This window comes from Parus major, chromosome 23 (genome assembly GCF_001522545.3).
Source record: "Parus major isolate Abel chromosome 23, Parus_major1.1, whole genome shotgun sequence".
Lineage (NCBI taxonomy): Eukaryota > Metazoa > Chordata > Aves > Passeriformes > Paridae > Parus > Parus major.
The window spans coordinates 6,521,265-6,542,283 of record NC_031791.1 but is presented as its reverse complement, the minus strand read 5'-3'; the positions used below and the strand labels follow the sequence as shown (position 1 = coordinate 6,542,283).

The window sequence follows — 21,019 nt, the reverse complement described above, 5'->3', positions numbered from 1 at the left end:
TTCCAGACAGGCAGGAGCAACAGCCCCAAGGCTTCACCTCACCACATTTTCCTACCCCAAATTAGAACCTGTTGACAAGGGACAGTCCCAGCTGTCCCCAGCTGCTGCCCTGAACTTCCAGACTGCTGACACACCAGCTCAGGGCCCATGTCCCATGCCAGCATCTGCTCCTTCCCTTAGCCTGCTGCAGCTTCTGAGCCTGCACTCTCCTGTAATCAATTTGAACTGTAAATAATTTATCAGATGTTGTTTCTGTTTTTAAGGCCTTTGTACAGTCCCAGGACCTTGTTGGCACAGCCCTGCTCAGGCTGTTTCCCCTCTCTGAGCTTCTCTCCTGCCATTCATACAGCTGCTGAGCCTCAAACTGAGGTTGTACTTTACTCAATGCTAATAAATATCTCTTTATTTTTTATATCCCTGAACTCATCCGTTTGTGTGAGGCTCCTGCCTGGTTCCACCTCTGACCTTTCCCCAGTGCTGGGACCCTCTAGAGAGTTGATGGCTGGGTGCTGGAAGGTGGTGGGGGTGACAGGGCATTCCTTTCCCATTCCCAATAGCAGCAGGATTGATGTTAGTGTGTCACAGGCACCTCTGCAGCCCACAAAACACAGCTCATCACTCCATGGCTTGGAGGGGGAGCAAGCAGAGCCCCCCTCTGCCTGCTGAAGGACCCACAAGTCCTTAATACCAGATTAAAAATAGCCCTGGGAGCAGATGTGAGCAGAAGTTGGTGATAACAGGGCCAGAACACGAGGGGCTTTGCAGTGGCTTAACAGCTTACGGATTCATCCCCCTCTCATCACATTAGCCAGGGACTCCCCCCTCTCCCACTCCTGCACCGCGGCAGGGCCTGGAGCTTCTTCCTGCTCCCAAAACTTCATCCTCACTGGGGAAGGCTTAGGGCTTCCAGCGAGGAGCTGGTGAGGGGGAACAAACCCCTGTCACACCTGAGCTGCGTGGTGTTGAGGTTCTGAGCTCGGGGCAGGATCTGGGGGCTGCAGTGGCCCTGGGAGAGACAGCAGGGGACATGCGGTGACGGTCCCCGCCAGTGTCCCCAGGGCGGTGACCATTCGGTGGCACCAGGAGCCTCCCCATGGGGACACCCCGGTCCCAGGGCAGGGTACGGGGGCGTGCGGGGCCCCAGGGGTGCTGCGGGGACCCGGCTCCCGAGCGTGACCCGGGTAGCACCCGCCTACCGCAGCCCAGAGGCAGCAGCCAGTGCCACCGCGGGGCCAGCACCGCCAGGCCAGCGGAGAGGAAAGCGAGGCCCTCGGTGCCGGGGCCGAATTCCATCCTGCCGCCACCGGCACCCCCGTCCTCGCGGGGCCCTATTCCCGCTTATCTCCGCAGCCGCCGCCTGCGCGGCACCGATAACACGGGCGTGGCCCCAGGGATGGGGTCGGGTTTGGGGGCACTTCAGGGACCCTGCCGCCCTTACCGGCCCCGGCCTCCTGCGGTGGGCTCGGGACCGGGACACCCCCAGCTCCTCCAGCCGCCAACAAGGACGGGGTTTTCCCTAAGAAAACTTCGGAAAATAGTGACAATAAGCAAAAAAAATCTACAAAAGCCCTGATTCTGCCGGTTTTGGGGCTCCGCCTTGGCGCGGGGGGAACCCGTTGGGGCACCTTCTCCTTATACGGGCCTATGACGTCACGGGGGCTGGGAGGAATCTCCCGGCTCCGCCCCCGCCCGTCACCTGTGGCTCCGCCCACTGCAGCGGCGCGCGCTGGCCCCGCCCCCTCCGCGCGCTGGCGGGCGGGGGCGGCAGCTAGTGGGCGCGGCCAAGGGGCGGGGCCCGAGGGGTGACGTCAAAGGGGGCGGGGCCGGCGGTGCAGGTAGAAGCAGAGCGGAGCGGAGTGGCGGCCCCGGTGAGCGGGTGGAGGCCGGGGGTCACGGGGGGAAGTGGGGGTTCCTTGGGTGTCAGGCCTATTTTGGGGCGAGAGAGGGTTTTTTTTTGGGGGGGGGGAGGACTGTAGGGGTCAGGCAGGTTATGGGGTGCGGGGGTGCTGTGGAAGTCCTGGGGTACTTTGCAGAGTATAGGGGTCAGGCAACTTGTGGAGGATTTGGGGCTCCTGAGGGGGACCCGCGGTGGGTCAGTCTGGTCATGGGCTGCGGGGTTGTAGGAGGAGTTGTGGTGCTGTGGAGGCACATGGGGGCTCAGGCTGGTTATGGAGTGGAAGGGTTGCCAGAGGACATGAGGTGCTGTGAAGCAGGGGGTCTCCGGTGGGGTCAGGCTGCCTGTGACCCGGGGTTGCGAGAACCAGGGGCACCCGTAGAGGTCAAACTGGATGTGAGGTGTTTTAGGGTGCTCAAGGGCTGGAGGGGGTGGGGGTGGGAATGTCCGTCTAGGTGTGGGGGACCCACAGTGACTGAGATGTGGAGCAGGGGGGTTACGGAGGAATGGGAGATGTTCAGGGACTGAGCGAGTTCAGGGAGACTGCAGCGCTGTCAGGAAGCCTATGGGATAGAAGGGAAGTGAGGTGCTCTGGAGTGGGGGGGATCCCCAGTAGGGTCAGGCTGGGTTTGGGGGGAATGGGCTGCACTTAGGGCTGTTCTAGAGACTCTGAGTGGGGCTGCGGGGGAGGATGTGGGGCGGAGGGTCACCCACAGTGGATTCATGCTGAGGAGGTGGATGGGGCACCGCCTCACGGGGAGTACCAACCCTGGGACTCGGATGTTTCCCCCTGTGCTCCTGTTTCCACTGGTGCAGTGGAGGGGCAAAGGCAGGTGCAGCCTCGGGGATTGGGGTCCCCTCCAGTCACGGCAGCGACCTTTCCTAAGAGGTGGCAGCTCCTGCTTTGGCATTCGGGTCCAGCTCTGGTTCTTGGAGCATTCGGTGTTCCTGGGGCTGTGCCCGAGATGCAGCAGCTCAGGCTGTGGCTTCGGGGCGGCCGCGATGTCTCGTCGAGACCCCGTCTGCGCCCGCCGGGACGGTTCTCAAAGCCGGCGGCAGTGGCGGGGCCGCGGGGGCTGCTCCTGCCGTCCATTCCTGTCCCGGCTGCGCTGAAACCTCCCATTGACTTCCCTGCGCCGAGGAGGGGGTCGATGTCTTCACGTTCCCTCTTCGATGGGGCCATTTTGCGCTGATGTTGCAACCAGACTCGTGTGCGGCGTGCCCCGCGGTTCCTGCAATCTCTTCCTCTCCTGAATTTCGCCCTCCTGCAGTCGTGGTTGGACGAAAGGCTGGTGAACCTGCTCGTCAGTCCGTGCCTTTGGCGTCTGCCTTCCCTACTTCCCGGAGGGGTCCGAGCGGCTGGTGGGATGGCAGGGGACAGCGGGGGACAGGGACTATCTTTAGGGCTGTGTTGCAATGGAGGGGTGTGCCTTGGCTCGGCGCTGCCGGGAGCCGCCTCCTCGCCCGAGGATTGCCTTACGCCGAGCCGCCCGCCTGGGGAAAACCAACACTTGCTGTGCGGTTTGTGTGAGCAGGAGGGGCTGCGGTGGGGCTGTGAGGCTGAGCCAGGGGTCAGACACTACGGGGGCTGATGTCGGTCACACGTGCCCTGCAGGAGGTCAGGCTGTGCAAGGTCTGCTGGGCCCAGGTTTGGGGTGCCCCGTCGGCCCCCGGCACTGGCACATGTCACTCTGGCCCATGTCACTCATGCTCTGCCACTGCCCGGCAGCGGGAACAGCTGAGGCGGAGCAAACGGCCGGCATGGGAAGGGCTGGTGGTGCAGGGAATCTCTGCTGCCCCGTGGAACAGAAGTTGCCCTGGAGCACGGGAGCAAGTTGGGTTCTTGCAAGGTGCGTCCCAGAACGTTCCTGTGCTTCCTTCCTGAGGCTTAGTGGAAGCACAGATTCAGCTGTAGGAGAGAGACAGAGTCAGGTCTCTTTTGCATCCTCTTTCTGCCAGAGTAACCTGGCTAGTCCATGGGAGTAACTTGCACCGGAGCTGGGGTGGAACCAGGGTTCTGTGTTTGGGTTAATCCTTCCTCTGAGCCATTACCCTGCTCATGGCCACTGTGCCGTGGTGGTGCAGCTGCACCATCCCTGTTTCTGAGAGGAGGCAGCTGAAACATGTGGAACAATTTGCATCGCCCTAGGAGTACAGTTCCTCTCCCAGTTCTGGGGCCTGTGTAGACATGGGTCTCCTCCAGCTTCTGGTGCTGCCAGCCCCTTAGTTTCTCTGTTAAAATTGGGGCACACACTGCTTCTGCCTGTGATGATGATAATGGTGAGTCAGCAGCAGCAAAAAGTTGATCTGTGCATCAAACTGCTTCCCATGTTCTGTGGATGTGGGGCTCTCCTGTCCCTTCATTTTGCTTTTCCTCGTGCTTAGGAGAAACTTCAGGCCTTCTGAGAAGGCTTGAAACCTGCTGAGGAGAGAAAGTGCCTTCTCATCTGCAGCAGTGCTGCTGGATGAGGCTCCCTCTTCCTGACGCGCAGCCTGGCAGCTGCTGGAATTGCCGGCAGCTGCATCGCTCTGCACCGCGTGTCCCCCCAGGCTGGCACGGTCCTTTTGGAGCCAATGTCAGGGAGAGGATCTCTCAGAGAAAAGGCAAAAACATCAGCTGTTTTCTGAGGAGGGCACTTTGAAATGATGTCACTGATTTAATGTATAGCAAGGTTTTTCTGAGCTCCCCCCCCAGCTATTTCCCAGAATAAAAACCAGAGGATAAGGCAGGTGGTCCCTGTCCCAGAGAGCAGGAATTGACCTGTCTCTGCTCAGCAGCTTCACCTGTGTGTTCACAGCTGCAGGAAGAGGCTTGAGGCTGTGGTGGCTGGAAGATTAGGGTCATAACTGGCTCTTGGCCATGCTGGATGCTGTGGTTGGAGGTGTGATTTGGGAAGGGGGTGGACTTGTGCATCGTTAGCCTGGAGGTGTCTCTCAGTGAGCTGCCCAGAAGGAGAGGGATGTCTTGGTTGTCCTTTTTATGAGTTTTGCTTCATGCAGTGATTTGTGTGAGCCTCTGAGTTGGGATTCACCAGGAGGGGCTGCAGCTGGTTGTCCCTATGTAGCCTGGGACTAGCACTTGGGGGATGAGCAGTCTCACACAGCGGTTATTCCAATGAAGCCATGATGGTTTGGGTCCCCCATACCATGACATCGGGACTTTGTCATGCCATCCCCTTCTGAGCTGCTGAGAACAGCCAGGGTGGGCTGGCTGGGGCTCTGGGCTCTGGCCAAAGCAGCCACCACAGCTGCCCACCTCTCCCCACTAGAGGCTGCTGATGACCAGAGCATTTTCCATCCCTGGCACTGAGAAAGCAGCAGGGTCTGGAATTTGCAGGGCTGAGCATCCCGGCCTGAGCTTTTCCTGCTGATTCACCCTGGAGACAGCAGTGCACTTTCCTTGGCAGTGACTAGGTTCAGGGGGCACGTCTGCTCACCTGCCAGGCCCACGATAGATCTCCCTACTTCATTAAGTCTTAATTAGGTAAATGTGCCGGGGCCATGTGCGAGGCCATTGCCAGGGACATGGATCAGGTGTGGAGCCAGGTACCAGGGATGCCAGCTAGCATTCTGCCTGCTTCAGGGGTTTTTCTAGCTGGGTGCTGAATGTGGAATGAGTGCAGGCTCTCATATTGTTTTCCCAGAGGATGTGTGCACAGTGATAAGCGCTCCAGCCCTCTGGCATGGTCCAACTGGCAGAAAAGCCAAGGATTAGTTAAGCCATGGAAGGGGATCCTTCACATCTGGGCACAGCTGTAGTAAAGCCACCCTTTGGACACAAAGGAGACTCTTCATCCTGGCCATCAAACACCTGGGCAGGATGGGCTGGAAAACCCGGACCCTGGGGAGATGATTAATCACAAAAGAGTGAGGTGTAAAATGAAAGGCAGTGACTGCTGCAGTGGAAGTGCCTGGGAAGGAGTTTGTGGTGTTGCACAAGCCCCACTGCCGTTGCAGGCAGTGCTGGCTGGGGTGTGTGGTGCCAGCTGGCTCCGGCATAGGGCATGGCTTCCCTAACAATGGCAGTGCTTTACATAATCTGGGACTTGCCAAACAAGCTTGAAGGTCTGGAAAATCCTCCTGCTATTGTTCATGCTCAAAGTTTGCTACATTTCTTGGTTTGATCTGCACGGCTGGATTTTGTTTTGGGACTGCAGTGAGAGGAAAATGAACTTTGCACAGAGGGAAGAAAAGGGTGTTTGTGGTGTTTAATACATGCTCTGTAGATGAAGCTATTTTTGTGGATCACAAGAGGTTCTGAGCAGCTGCTTGCAGCTTTGTAGGGCTGCAGGGCTCTCTGTCTATCCAATTAGCATGGTTGGTGTCTAGTCCCCTCCTGATGCCCCCTGAGAAAATCCTGGACTACCAGATGGGGATGGGGCACCGTGGGCAGGGCTCACACAGCCACTGTCTGGGCTCCTGACTTGGAGTCTGTGTGAGGTCACAAATGGCGTGTTGGAACAGCTTTTTGCTGTCTCAACCCCCTCAAGATGGACTCTGAGGCTCCAGGAAGGCTCCAAAACTGCTGCTCATTGGCAGATTTTAGGAGAAGAGGCTTGATGTGAACTTGGGGTGTCTTATTGTGCAGTGTCAACCCTGGTGGTGACTTCCTGGGGGTGATTTGGGGCATCTGGGAACCCCTGTGGAAGGATGCTGAGGCTGTGAGAGCCACCCCAGGCCCATCCTGGCCTGTGTAAGGCTGTGGGCTTAACCTGGACATGTTTCATGGCTCCTGAGAAGTGTTCTGGGGCATGGGGCCTGCCTTTGCTCCTCCATTTGCTCACCCCAAAGCCCTTTGCCAACACAAATAAAGCCCCCGTGTGCTATTCAATTAAATGAACAAATCCTGTTAAAGTGTTCTCTGCTCATTTGTGAATAGGTGACTGAGAAACCTGACTTTTCCTTCCATTCCTGGGAAAGGCAGGTTTTGTAACAAGGACTGAGGTGAAGTTCTTGCTGGTCCACTTCATGTGAGGCAAGTTTTTGAGCCCTGGAAAGCAGCAGAGGAGGAGGAACCCCAGCCTGAATACATTCTCTTATTAGAGGTGGCTTTGAGTGCCTTTCATGTAGATAATTACATCTGGCCGCAGTTGACCAGGACTGGATTTAAGGAGGGGATGTGAGGCTTGGCATGTACTGGGAGCTTTCAGAGTTGACTGCAGTGGCATTACAGCAATCTGGTAGTTGTTGTGAACAAGGCAGTGAAGGGCAGCTCTGAGCCTTAGGGCCTGGAAAACTCAGTGTTTTCTTAGCTTTGTTGTGGGGAGTGGGGTGGACTGATGCCTCAAAGCATCAGCAGGGTGTAAAGGCAGCTGTGTAGTGACCTCCATGACCTGATCCCTCTGGCTGCTGCAGTGATTTAGGTGCTCACTGGATAGTGCCTGCCATCCAGAGGCTTGTATTTCTATATCCACTCTCCAAAACCCCCTGGAGATGGGGTAAGCTTCTTGTGGGCACTTCAGCACTTGAGGGGAGCTCTTTGTCTGTGCTGAGGGTATGTATTGGACAGGACAGCACAAGTTGCCTCTCTGCCCCCAGGTGAACTCAAACATGAGTGTGGGAGCAAGGCAGGGCAGATGTTAAGATGACAGCCCGGCACAGAGCCACGTTGAGCTGTAACGTGACTTTGTGCGTCTGTGTTGATGTTGTGCTGGAGGTGCCGTGTCTGACGTGGAGGTGAACCTCTCCCATATGGCTGGGATTGGTCTCAGCTGATCTGTGGCTGCTCAGAGCTCCCAGGCTGGCAGACAGGGTCAGCACTGCTTGAGAATTTCCTCGGGAGCAGAGCAGAGGCTTTTAATAGCAAACGCAGTCATCTGCATCATGGCATGGCCTGAAACTTGGCCCTAAGGATCCACTGCCAGCTGGGCACCGGCTGAGCAAGATGTCTGTGTCTGTTGGAATTTTTTTAAGTGTTAAGGGAAAGTAAAACGGTTTTGAGGAAAGATTAAATAAGAGTTAAACCAATTGCTGGTGGGTTTGAGGTGCAGCTCCTCCCTAGGAGGTATCCTGGAGAAACCCTGCCTTTCTTGGGAAGGTTATGTGGTCCATCTCAGTGTGCTGTGCTGACAGATCCCATGCCTCAGCTGGGTGCCACGACTTCAGCCTTCTAGGAAAGGCAGAGGAGCCGCTATGGTTTTTCCTCTGCCATCCTGTGGGCGCCTGGTGCTGTGTGAGCAGCATGCAGAGCCACAGATGGCTCATGTTGTAGTTGCAGCACTGCTTGCTCCATCTGAACTACCTTTGAGTGGGAACATATGAGATACCCAAGTGCAGAATTAATCTGTGCTGCTGCTGACCAGGGTTGTTTCTGGCACTGCTGCTTTTTCCTTGGCTGTAGCGTGAGGTGAGTGTGATTTCAGCAGCTGCCTGGTTCCAGCAGTTTGCATTCTGCCTTCCCTATAAACTGTCTTCATCCTGCTCAGGTTCCTGGCCCCTGTCCTGGTCAATACCAGGCTGTTACCAGAGCTTGGCAAGCCATGATGATCACATCCAAGTGCTGGACCTCGAACCACCTGGCAGCGCTGGGTTGGAGCTCATTTGCATAGGGTGGTTAATTCTCTGTATGCGTTAATCTCCGTGACCATCTGTGTTCTTTCCCAGGCTGGGGACATGGGAGCTCTTCGGATTTTCCCAGGAGGTGAACATAGAGAAGACTGCTTATTCTGTGTACAATGAAAACTGCCCTGGGTCAGGGCAGGACAGACTCATTAGTTCTGGGAGCAGTTGTTCCTGCATCTTTGGGAAAGGGGGCATTGATGTGTCTCTCTATCCTGAAGGCACATCCTGAGGAGATGCAGGGAGGAGACAGGGGCAAAGACTAAAAATGGAAACCTCTAGAAATGCTGTCCAGCATTCAGGCCCAAACATGGAGGGTCTGTGATCAGTTTGCCTGGCATCCTAGAGGGCTGAGGTTCCAGGGAAGGCTGTGTTGGTCTGAGGAGAGATAGTACACTAAAGCATCTCCTGGCCATCCCAAAAACCCTGCCCAGGCTGTGGCATCCTCTGGGGTGTACCCCACCAGCAACCACTGCTGTCTCTGTCCTGGTGAATTGCTCGATTTGAGCCTCAGAAGCTGCTTTGGAGACTGGGGTGCTCACACACAGCACCAAAATTAGGGGACCAGTGCCTATAGGTGAGTTGCACTAGCATCTCCAGACCTGTGCAGGCTGCTGCTGGCAGGGAGGTTTTTTCTGCAAGCAGCATCTGAATTCTTGCTCATTTTGTTTTCTCACATTTGGAGCCTGAGGCTCTGCAGACCATTACAGCCCCAGCTGGGATCCCACTCAGCATGGGCAGAGGTGACATTAGCTATGGGCACTTTTGAGGGATGCCTGTCCTGTGGGGCAGCATGGCCCTGCTGATGGTATCCAAACCCAGAGGGAGTGATTCCTGCCCTGTAATTAAGCTCAGCTGTTCCTGTTCACCACACTAATGAGCTGTCTAACGGATGTGCTCCTCACAGCTGCTCTGCATCCTCTGTGTGGCTCTGAAGCTGGAGGTGACTTTCCAAGAGAGCCACCGGCAAAGAGCAAGATCTCGATCCCTGTCACGTTGGGGTGAGGTTTGTGGGCTGGGAACCTTTGACTGTGAAGGCTTTTCTATAACTGCACCCTGTGTGCTGTGAATTCTGCCAAGGTCCACCCTAACTCCTTGGTAAGGAGAGCCCTTCGTGCTGTTCATGCTGGCAGGTCTGGGCAAGGTGGAGGTGTTTTCCCAGCCTTCAGCTGAGGGACTGAGGCTGCTGCTTGAAAGGAGAGCTGGTCTCTACTTGCATCCAGGCTGGATAATAACACTTAAAAAAACCAAATGGTGCTCCAGCTCCTCTCCTGGTTCAGTAGTTTGTGTTTTCAGTCCTAATGGAGATGATGCCACTGGGATTGTCAGTATGAAGGTGCATCCCAAAGGATGGGTATGGGCTTGTGCCCATCTCTCCTAGTCTAGTGGAAGGTGTCCCTGCCTGTGGCAGTGGGTTGGAATGAGATGGGCTTTAAGGTCCCTTCCAACACAAACCATTCCATGATTGTGTGATTCTCTGGCACGGCAGGGTGACGGTTTAGTCTGGCATCACGCCACACTTGTGCTGTGAGTGCTTGACTGGGTGGTGTCAGGCAGGTCCCTGTAGCCTCGGTGGGGCTGTTGTATGGGCTGAATTTGGGGTGTGTGCCCAGCACACAGCCAGCCTTGCCGCGGCTGCGAGCACCGTTGCTCTCTTGAATCTCTTCATTTAGTTAATGATCCTTTTGTTGAGAGGATTAGGGTTTAGAGGCCTCTGGCCGAGTGTTAATTAAATTAAGGCTCTTGGTGTTTTGTGGGGTTTTTGAAGCCCACTAGAGGGCTCAGTAGGAGCCCTGCAGAGCCGGGCCCGGCGGCGCTGGGCTGTGTCCAGCCCTGCAGAAGTTTGCAGGAGAAGTTGTGTGAGTGCGGAGGAGCTGGGTGGGCGCAGAGGTGCAGGGGCCAGCCCGCAGCTGTGCCCTGGCACCGGAGCCTGCAGGCATGCGGTGTCTGCCTCGCTGCTCACTCTCTTATCAGCGTTAGATAATGCCGAGCTGATGGTTTTGGTTGTTTTTTTTCTCCTTCCCCACTTGGTGTTTACATTTCTGAGAAGTGGCTGACCGTGAACGTCCGGTTCCACCTTCGCTTCTGGAGGAGTCAGATACTGACGTTGGCTCTGTTGCTTTGCTCAGTTGGGTACGAGTGTGAGCACTCGCTTTGGGGCTCGAGGGGTTTTTCTGGTGGGTGCCTGGGTTTTCTGTGTCTAGCTGGAACTGCTTTTTAACCAGTGTCTCTTCTTTCTCTTCTATCTACTGCCCCACGATGGATTTTGGTGTCTCACCTGTGTGCTTGGGCTGGCGGTCTCATCTCTGGGTAAGTACCTGCTTTGTTAGATCAGTGGGTGGAAATGGTTGAAACAAGTTGCTTTGACTTAACGATCGGACCTATTTAAATAATGAACTGGCCTGTTTATTCTGTCTTAAATTCTGGAGCGTTGGTTGTTGTCAAACAGCATGATTTATTGTCTGTGTGTGTGTGTGTGATGATTTTGGATATTGAAAAGCAGTTAGCTGGCCTGGAAATTGCTGTATTTTATAATATGAAGAAGCCCCCAGTAGGAGTTTTTCCACCAGCCTAGGCTGTGGAGCACTGACCTGGGGATAAAAACACACTCAAGTGCTAGCAAGTGAGCAAATGGAAGGGAAAATATTTTTGTGAATGGAAAACTATTTTTCCTGTTCTCCCCAGGACGTCTCCTGTTGGTGGCAAGTCAGTGCTGTGGTTGTGCAAGGGGCTCTCTGATGGCACTGGGCCACCTTGCCCTTTGCAAACCGTGGGTGTTTGGGGCTTTGCAGGGCACAGAGAGGAGCCTGAGGCCGTTCTGGCAGGAGAGGAGAGGAAATGCGTGTTGAGCTTGGAGAAGAGCATCAGGCACTGATGTTCTCAATTTGTGTTCATGGAGAGCCTGCTTTGCATGGGGGAAAAATTGCCCTGATGGGGTGGATTCTGATGTTTCCCTGCAGAGGTTTGGTGTGTGCCATGAGCTTGGCTGTGAGGTGGTGTTTGTATATTAAAGCCTCTGAGGACAAGGTGTGTTCTCAGGGTGGAGGGAAGGAAGGGATCTGCTTGGTGAAGCTGTTTCTCTGGATGCAGTGGAGCCTTTGCATCGAGGTTGTGTTCTCTGGAAACTTCAGTAAGTTTAAATTTACTTTTTTTTTTTCTTTTTTTAAATCAAGCTATCCTCCTGCTAAGCTTTCCCTTCTCCTGTCCATCACTCCCCTTCCCTAGAAACACCCTCTCCTCTCCCAGAAAGGGAAAGGGCTGAGCACATTTAAAGCAGCTCTGCTCCACACCTGAGTATTCCATGTGCTGCCAGTCATTGATGAAAGACTTGAAGGGGAAGCAGAGGAAGGTGATGGGAACAGATTGCTTTACTCTTAAACTTGACATAATTATACAATGCCTCATGGCGGGGCAGGAGAGATGAATCAAATCCAAGCAGAAACCTGTTGTTCTTACTCAGAAATGAGTACTATATTTGGAAGATGAGCAGCTGCCTCCTGATCTGAATGAGCTTTGCTACCAAATCTCCAAAAGCAGGATCATTAATTAACATTATCATTAATTTAAAAACCTGCCTTGGTCAGAGGTGCTGAGCTCTAGCCCCACCAAATACCCAGCAGCCATTTGAATGCAGAATAAAACTCCTCCATGTGGAAGGTACAGCAGGAAGCTCCTGTGAGTTTGGATGTGGAGCAGTGTGCAAGTGCTCACTTGCATGATGGTTGGAATGGGTTAGTGAGAGGCAAAGCTGTACCAGCACAGCAGCTGCAGCTGTGCCAGGGTAGCCTGGAGCATGTCTTTCGCCAGAGAGTTCCTGCTCAGTGCTTGAGCAGATCCTCAGGACAGTCACCCATCCGGCTCTTTATGACAAGTCTCTGGTCAAGGGTGAATTTTTCCCTTGGGAAACACTGATAACCTGGACAATCCCTGGTTTGCTCTCCCCAGAGCAGTCTCCATGTTACTTTTTCCTGTTTTCTTCTATGTATTGAACAGAGGGAAGATAGCTGTATTTTGGTGGTTCTGCTTGTTACAGGCTTTGGAGGTTTTGATCCTGATATGACATGAAATTTGCTGCTTGCTGAATAATTGGTGTCAGTCTTTGTCAGCAAACAGGAAAGCCATGTGGTACTTTGTTAGGGATAGCAAAGATAAAGGGGGTGTGGTACAATTTCACTGGCTCAGGGACAGCCCTGACCCTCACCCAGCACAGAAAACAGCAGGTTCAGATTGCCTCTCCATCTTTAACTGTAAACATAAAATGCATATGAGTTTTAGTAAGATAATCTCCTCTCCTAACCTGGTAAGTGTTGGGCACCAGTTCTGAAACTAACACACCAGCAGCTTCCATGGAGGGAAGCTGGGAGCAGCTGCGGGGCAGAAACTGTAAGGGAAAAATGCTGAAAATGCAAGAGGAGCCTCTGTTGAGGGTTTTGCTCTTGACCTTCTAGGTGATATTCACATATGTTGCCATTATTTAAAGCCTGTCAAGAAATCCAAGGTGAGGTCATTGCTGAAAAATCGTTTAGGGCTGTGTCTGTGTCGGTAAGCGCGGAGTTCATGGGCTGCGTTTGGGATCTGTCTTTCCATACGGTGGCACTTGTGATGCTGGAAGCCATGTGCTATTATCTTTATCAATATATGTTGTTTCTTTCTATCCCAGGATTCACAGGTGACCTGGGGAAGGGCACTGCTTTGCAGAGCCCTTGAACAGCTTGCTGTGTTGTGAATTTTGGTCTCCCCTTAGTCCTTGTTTACACATAACCCAAAGAGGAAGAACAAATGAGGTTTCCAGCACCTTTTAGTGAGATTTTCTTCTTTAACCTTTCCTGTTGGTTGACAGTGCCTGAACACGAGCCCGGGTAGGCAAGAAGGCAAATGACATGTGGCCTGTAACTGCACTAGTGTGGCCAGCAGGACCAGGGCAGTCCCCCTGTATTGGTCAAACCTCAAATCTTGGGATCAGTTTTGGGTCCCTCACAACAAGCAAGACACTGAGAGGCTGGAGCGTGTCCAGAGAAAGGAACAGAGCTGGAGAAGGGGCTGGAGCAGTAGGAGCAACTGGGGGAGCTGGGGCAGCTCACCCCGGAGAAAGGGAGGCTCAGGGGGGACCTTCTGATTCTGCACAACTCCCTGACAGGAGGGGACAGCTGGGGAGGGAGGTCAGGGAACAAGGGGCTGCATGAGAGGAAATGGCCTCAAGCTCTGCCAGGGGAGCTTTAAGTTGGATAATAGGGAAAAACTTAATGGAAAAGGTCATCAAGCACTGGCACAGGCTGCCCCGGGCAGTGATGGAGTCACCGTTTAAAATCCGTGTAGATGTGTGACTTAGGGGCATGGGTTAGTGATGGGCTTGACATTGGTGGGTTAATGGTTAGACTCTTTGATCCTGAAGGGCTTTTCCGACCTAAATGATTCCATGATTTCTATGGAAATGTGGCAGCAGGGTACCTCTTTCACTTGTCCCACCCCGTCAGAGGAGACCATCAGTCTCCTACGTGGTGTCAAGTTCTAGGGCCAGCTTAGCTCAGTGTTTTCACTTTGTTGCTTTGTAAAGCAGTGAAAACAGTTCCCATTGTGGCGTTCAGAATAGCAGCGCTGCCCTCTGAATTACCATCTAATTAAATGAAAGCAAAAACTCCAAAGCAAGTGAGCTTTCTGTTGCATAAGAAAAGCTGTTTTAGTTGACCTAAAAACCGACGTTGAAAACCAGCCTAAACAGAGATGCTTTCCCTCCCAGCTCCACGGGCTGTGCAGAGCAGTTGCTACTGTTCTTGGAGAGCCATTCATGCCTGGCAGCTGTGAGCCCACTTCAAAACAGTTAGGCCTTTGAGACTTGCTTCCCTTTTGCTTGATGGTTGGAGAAACCCTGCTGTGGAGACAAATAATTAGAAATAAAAGATGGCAGCTTAATGATTATTAGCTTTTCTGACGCAGCCTGCAGTGAGTGCAGGGTGAGATTGGCAAATGCACGCTGCTGTTGCATCTCCTGCTCCAGAGATTTACTGTGTGCACTGTTACTGTGCGGCCTCAGTGGACCTGCAGAATGTCCTGAACTAACAGAGTTATTTATTTTAGTAACAAACCTTTCCAGACTCTTGGCAATTAACTGTGACAATGGCAGTGTACTCCCTGTCTCTCCATCCATGCCTACAGCTTTCCTTGGCAACTTTATCCTCCTCGCCCTCATCAGTTTCTTGGATTCTGTCTATAAATGTGAACCACTTTGGGTTGCCTTAATAAAATAAGCATGAAAAGTCACTACCTTAAAAACGCCTCAAAATACCTTATTTTGAGCTCCAGAAAATCTGGCAGCAGTGGGATGCTATCCTCTGGGATCCTGTCGTATGGTTATTAACCTTTTTGAAGCTGGTATCCACGGCTGCCAGTTTCAGAGGTTAATATACTGCATTTCAAGCAAGCTGAGGTCTTTTTAATTTGTGATATAGAAATGTGCACCAGTTAATCATTGTGCACCTGCAGAAAGAAATGCCTCTGGGCAGACTTTGGCTATGCTCTCTTAGGTTTTGGGAACATCCGTAGGCAGGACTCAGAGTGGCAAATCTGATCCAGTTATGTAGTTCAGAGCAAACCCTGTGAGGTCCAAGGACGTGTCAGGCAGGGGATGCAGCGCTGAACAAGGTGGTGCAGAGCTTTGGCTCTTATTTGTGAAAAAGTAATGGCTAGAAGTTGTATTTGTTCTCCACAGATAAAGTTTAATTTAAATAAGTGTTGGGTTTTGCCAGGTGTCCCTCACTGATGCCGAGGTCTAGCCCTCAATCACAAATTGCTGTCTGTTGACTGGTGCTGGGTTGGGTTCATGGCTTGCGTGAATTTGCTGCCTGGCCTTTGGATTACATGAGATATGTCAGTGATACATGAACTCTCTTGGCCAAGTATCTGCCTCAAACTTGCTGCTAGGTGCACACTAGTCCTAAATAAATCCTCATCTTGAAACTGTCCTTCCCCAAGCCAAAGAGCTCTAAGCATTTCGAAGCCAAGAGGTGCTCTTTGCCCAACAAGAGCATAACAGTATGGAGTCAAATCTCTTTCATTGAACTGATGCCTTTCTGGGGAGAAGCTGCAGTTGAAAACACACCTATCTGGTGTTATTTAAAGAAGCCAGAGCCTCTCTTGGCTACAGTTTGACTCCTCATCCATGCAAGGAGTAAATCAGCTCCTGACATCTTTTGTTTGTAGTGCAGCTTGGCTGCCTCCCGGCTGGAGCTCTGGTCTCTAGGTGGCACTCACTGTTATTTTTGGGTGCATTTCAAGAAAGACTGCATAGCTGAGCTTGTCCCCTGCTGAAGGGACAGCTGCTTCTCCTGCCGGGCTGGCTGGTCCTGTTTGGCTTAGGAGGCTGATGTAAGGGCTTGAACTTCTTCCTGCTGCCCAAGCACAGGAGTTCCCAGCAGCATTACCTTAGAGGGGTAGGGAGTCAAGTGCTGTCTGTGAGCACACTCCTCTGGTTTTATTTTTTTACTGAAGCTGCTGGGAAATGAAATCCTGGTAAATGCTTGGAAGGAGGGTGAGCTCTCGAGGTGATGCAGGTGAGTGTGCTGTGGGACAGTCTGAAGCTCCTGTGATGGTTCTTTCCATGGTTCCGTCAGTGTCTTGGCTTGTTTCTGGAGATCACGCTCATGCCACACTGACTCTGCCTTTTCCAGAGTCTGCACTGCTTGTATTCACAGCATCACCTGTAATCTATTCTCCAGGATTTGTTAAGCTCTTTCTAGATCCTTTCAGTACAGCCACTCATGTGTTTAATACTTCCTACTCATACTTGAGAGGAAAAGTATTCCTCTGTCAATGCAGAACCATTCACACTCGATCTTGCAGGCTGCAAATGACCTCTAATCTTCAATGGTGCATCTTGGCAGAAATGTACTTTATGCACTGACTCTAAGCCCTAAGTCTAAACAAAGCTGACTCTCCAGGAGCTGTTCTTTCCTGCACTGGCACGCATCCTGGAGAGAACTAAAGCTCCTCTTCTGTTTTATTCCTCTTTCTACTTGGAGCTTGTCTACTTTAGCAAAATAGGAGGTGGACTGCCCTGATGCCACATGTGATTCCAATACCTAAATCACTCAGTCTCTTTAGCGATGAGGGTGCTCCTTGGCTCTTTAATAACTATCTCAGCAGTGAATCAGTGGTTAGTTTTGGTGAGTGTTACAATGGGCTGGATTAGATTTAATCGCTGGTTAAATAGTTTATACAGAACTAGATGAATGTAGATGTTCCAGGTTGCCTTCACTGTGCACAGCATGAGTTGTAGAAAAGCAGTGCAGAGTGTTCTAGACTTCAGTGAAAATTCATTGAGTTTGCAGTTCAGCCTGTCAGAGGCTTTTTCAGCAGTGAATTCTATGCTGGAGAGAGGGGTGGGCAGGGGAGAAATGCAGTGTTATTTGAAGCATCCTTTCCTTCCAGCTGAATCATTTACCTGGAATATATTAATTCTAGATCACCATTTTACAGGAACACAAAGCTTGAGAAGTCAAAGGGAAGTTTCCTTTCCTCCTCGTTCTTGTCTTCTGCTCATGGCCAAATCAGCACCGCTGATGGTGACAGCAAAGCTGGAAGAGAAGCCAAGGGCAGAGGGCCAGGAGCTGGCAAAACTGAGCCACCTGCTCTCCTCCCACCTTGTTTGCTCTTGTGAAATGGCTGCTGCTGCAATGGAGGCTGTCACTTGTTAGCAAAGTGTGTGAGTGTGGCACAGAAACAGAGTGTGCTGTTGTGTGTTCACATACGTGTGCCTAATACAGCTCACTTAGAGCAGGATGGATAAAGGATTCATCTGACCAGCTTAATTTTTTTGTTTTCCCAGAACTTGGAAAAAATCCTGAGCATTTCACTTTAAATCCTGCTTGCTTTGGGGGAGGGAGCACAGCACCAGTGTGATGCACAATGCTTTGTTTAGATTGGGAATTCCTCACTGGAGAAGCTCCTCAGGGCAAAGAGAAGAGCTCTCTGCCCTTTATTGTTGTGCCAGTCATGCTCTGGGCAGTGTTCCCCAGCACTGGTGTAAACTGGGAGCCCAGTTTTACAACAAATCCTACCAGGAGTGTATCCTGTGGGGCCTGCAGGATGCTGGATCACCTTACAAAGATCTGTTCTGTGAAGAACTTGAGCTGGATTTAATCTGCTGTCTGGATGTTCCTAGGATGCTGCAGTGTGTCCTGCTGAGCTGCCTGCACGTTACCCTGGCAGAGGGCAGGGTTTGCCATTGTCCTCCATGACCCAGTTGGTTTGCACTGACCGAAGCCATGAGGATCTGAGCACTCCCAGTGGCCTTTCACCTTGTGAGGATCAACCACAGAGATCCCAAACACATGCCTAAAATGAATATAATTCCTGTCCTTATTCCCATATCCAGCAGGCGAATACCAAGAAATCCTGACTTATTAAAATAATTCTTAGTCTCTAAATGACCCCCATAACACGACTTAAACCAGCTGTAACTGGGAGAGTTCTTTAAATAGTTGCAATCTAGGCTTGGCACAGGGAAAAGTGTTCTTATAGTGAAGAATTTAAGAAATTTCCATTACTTCCTATGGGATTTCAGAGGTCAGTTCAGGGCTGTGTAAAAAGGAAAAAGTTAGAAGCTAAGCCAGTGCCTTCCAGCTGAAGTGTGGTGGTGATGGCTGTATTTCCACGTGCACAAGAGTGGTAGTTTTGGCTTTCTTTTTTTTTTTCTTTTTTCCCACATATTTTCTGCTCCCTATAAAAAATTGCTTTGGTATAGGCTCAGGTCCCCTTGCCCCAGAAGAACATTTTTCAGGTTCTCACAGCATAGACCAAGTGCTTTGTTTTGTATCTGAAAACTCAACTTTTTAGTTTCTCCTCCTTTAGCCTTGAAGCCAGTCAAGCTCTCAGTCATTTGTTTGGGTTCTGAAGGGGTGACAGCAATCTTTGCCCTCCTGCACAGCACAGCTTGCACTAGTGCTCCCTGTGGCTAAATGCTTCACCTGGGAATACAAAATGCAGGAGCTGCTGCTCTCTGTTCCTAGCTGCTGGCAGATGGAGTTGGGGATCATCTGGTGATCTGAGTGCAGTGGATGATGCGCTGTGTAGTGTTAAATCACTGCTTTGATGTGAAGTTTTTGTTGCCTGGGTCTCTCCTCCACGTAATCTGCTGCGTGTGGTGTACAATGGAGCAGTGTGGGTTTGTTTGCTTGTTTTTTTTAGTTTCAAGAAGCTGTTGCCAACCAAAAATTGTGGGTTTTTTGCTCCATGTTTTTTTCCTCAAAGCCTGTTGGACTGGTATTTCTCTTCTGTCAGTGTTTTAAGCCCACCCGTGGGTGAGCAGTAGCAAAGGCAGCAGTTGTGGTGGGTCAGCACCCTCCATGCACTGCCTGGACTATTAAAATGTATTAAATTATTAATTTAAAATCTGGGGACTGAAGCCAGAGCTGCAGGGCATGTTTCAAAGGAGCTACCTGTCCCTAGTGTAGAGCTGCCAGACCTTTCCCAGCCTGTCTTTTTTTAATCAGATGTGCTTATCTAAGTCCAAGGATACCACCAAGTAGTTCAGATTTAAGGCAAAAATATGTCTTCCCTCTCATTAAGGAGTTTTATGCAAGTGGTCTCAACACTGAGAAAGGGGAGCTGCCCGTTCTTGGCAGAGCTGAGCATCAGAGATGCATAAGGGAGAAGGGGTAAACCGTTGTGAGAAACAGGTTTATATTTCTAAAACTCTGGGTGTTTTTAGCCCCCATACAGCACAAATGCCCTCAGCAAGGGCCACTCGCGTGCCAGGTCAGTACCAGTGAGGGCTCAGCATGGTGATGGGACCATCCCCGCCAGGGTGTGCATCAGCCTCGGCTGTTACCTGCTGATGAAGCGGGGTGGTTCCTCTTAAACCAAGCAGAATAATGTGCCTGAGACCTCAGTTCCCTTTGGGAGGCAAACAGAGATGCCTTGGTGTCAGGTGTAGTTTGGAACTTGGCAAATATATTATATAAAGGGGATTTGGTTCCTGAGCTGGGCAGGCTGGCAGCAGCCTTGCTGGAGCCTTTGGAAGTGCTCAAGAGGCACTGGGCATTGTGTTTTGCTCTGATGTACGCAGCAGGGAGAGATGGGCAGCTCTGCTTGACAGAAATAAGTGATTCTAGTTTGGCTGTAAGCGAGGAAAATCCAGTCCATGCTGGAGGTGTGGGATTCCAGAGCAGGGGCAGGGTGGGCTCCTGGAGGGCTCTCTTGTTAACCAAACACTCGCCGCCTCAATTATTGCTTTTTTGGCTTGCCACAGACTGAGGCAGTACCAGTTTGATTACGAATGGCCTTATGATTAAAAAGATGAAGAATATAGTAACAGTAAAAAGAAAACCCCAACGCCCCCCCCCGTTTCATACGCTCCTCCTTGCTTCTTCAGCCCGTGTTTCCCTTCAGAGCTGTGCCACGACTTTCTCTGGGAGGCGGCGAACGGTATTTAAAATCTAGGTCACGGAGGGAGGGGGAGCGGTGCTGCCGCCCGCGGTACCGGCGGGCAGGACCTTTCCTGCCCCTTCCTCCCGCGGCCATGCGGCGGCGAATTATCGCCCCCCCGCCACCGTCACCTCAGCGGGGAGAGGCGCGGTGCTGGCAGGAGCAGGCGCTAATTCCGCTACTTCGGCCTGTCGCTGCGGGCTGTTGCGGCGGGCTCAGGAAGGCGCTCCGGCCGCTGCCTCCGGGCCGCCCGCGGGAGGGAAACGTGAGGGAACCGCACGGGGGGAGCCAGGAGGGGGCGCCCGCTCCCCCGCCCGCGCCGCCGGCCGCGGGTTCCCCGCAGCCAATGGCGAGGCGGCGCTGGCGTCCCGCCCCTCGCCCTCGGCCAATGAGAACTTACTACAGTGTGGTGGGGGGAGGAGGCGGGGCCGGGGGGCAGAGCCGCGGGCGGCAGCGGCGCGGAGCGGAGAGCGAGCGGCTGGCTCGGCACGGCGCGGCCCCGGGTGCCGCACTTCAGCCGGGGCTCTGCGGGGCCCGCCGTGAGGCCGGCGGGCGCTGCGCGCGGGGGCGGCCGGGTAAGCGCGCGCGGGAGCGTGTGCGCGGCGCGGGGGAGTGCGCGCGGCCTTGGCGCGGCGGGTCCGTGTCCGTGTGGCTGTGTCCGCGGATCGCATCGGATCGCTGCGTGCTCGCGGTCCCTGTGGGTGGGCGCGTGTGTGGCCGTGCTCTGTGTGTGAGTGCGTGTGCTCATCTGCGCCAGGTGCAGCTGCACACAGCGTGTGCGCTCGGTGTGCGTGTAAAGGGTGCGTGCGCGTGGTGTGCACAGGCACCCCCCGTGTGTGTAGTTTGTATCGGGGCCGTGTGGGGTGACTGCTGTGAGTTCTGCGTGTGAGCGCTGCGTGCGCAGGGCGTGTGCAAGCCGTGCGTGTGTGTGCACCGTGTGTCTGTGCACACATAATTTAATGAATGTGCGTGGTGTTTGTGTGTGCACCGTGTGTCTGTGCACACATAATTTAATGAATGTGCGTGGGGTTTGTGTGCACCGTGTGTCTGTGTACTGTGCGTGTGTGTGCACAGCGCGTATTTGCACTGACCGGATCCAGTGCAGCTGCGTGTGCACTGTGTGTGTGTGTGAGTGTGTGTGTGCAC

General features: G+C 52.8%; 1 protein-coding gene across 31 annotated transcripts in view; it reads left to right on the top strand.

Annotated features, from left to right (window-relative positions):
- Positions 1 to 1,791: 1,791 nt before the first annotated feature.
- Positions 1,792 to 21,019, top strand: part of EPB41 (erythrocyte membrane protein band 4.1) — a 90,315-nt gene continuing 71,087 nt past the window's right edge. For 3 of the 31 annotated variants that reach the window (XM_033519506.1, XM_033519505.1, XM_015649203.3), the window contains exon 1: positions 2,583 to 10,762. The gene's annotated coding sequence lies outside the window, so the exon portion shown is untranslated. Of the gene's footprint in view, positions 1,869 to 2,572; positions 10,763 to 11,480; positions 11,583 to 21,019 lie in introns of those variants that run through there. The other 28 variants (XM_033519517.1, XM_033519516.1, XM_033519515.1 and 25 more) reach the window with 21 other exon arrangements.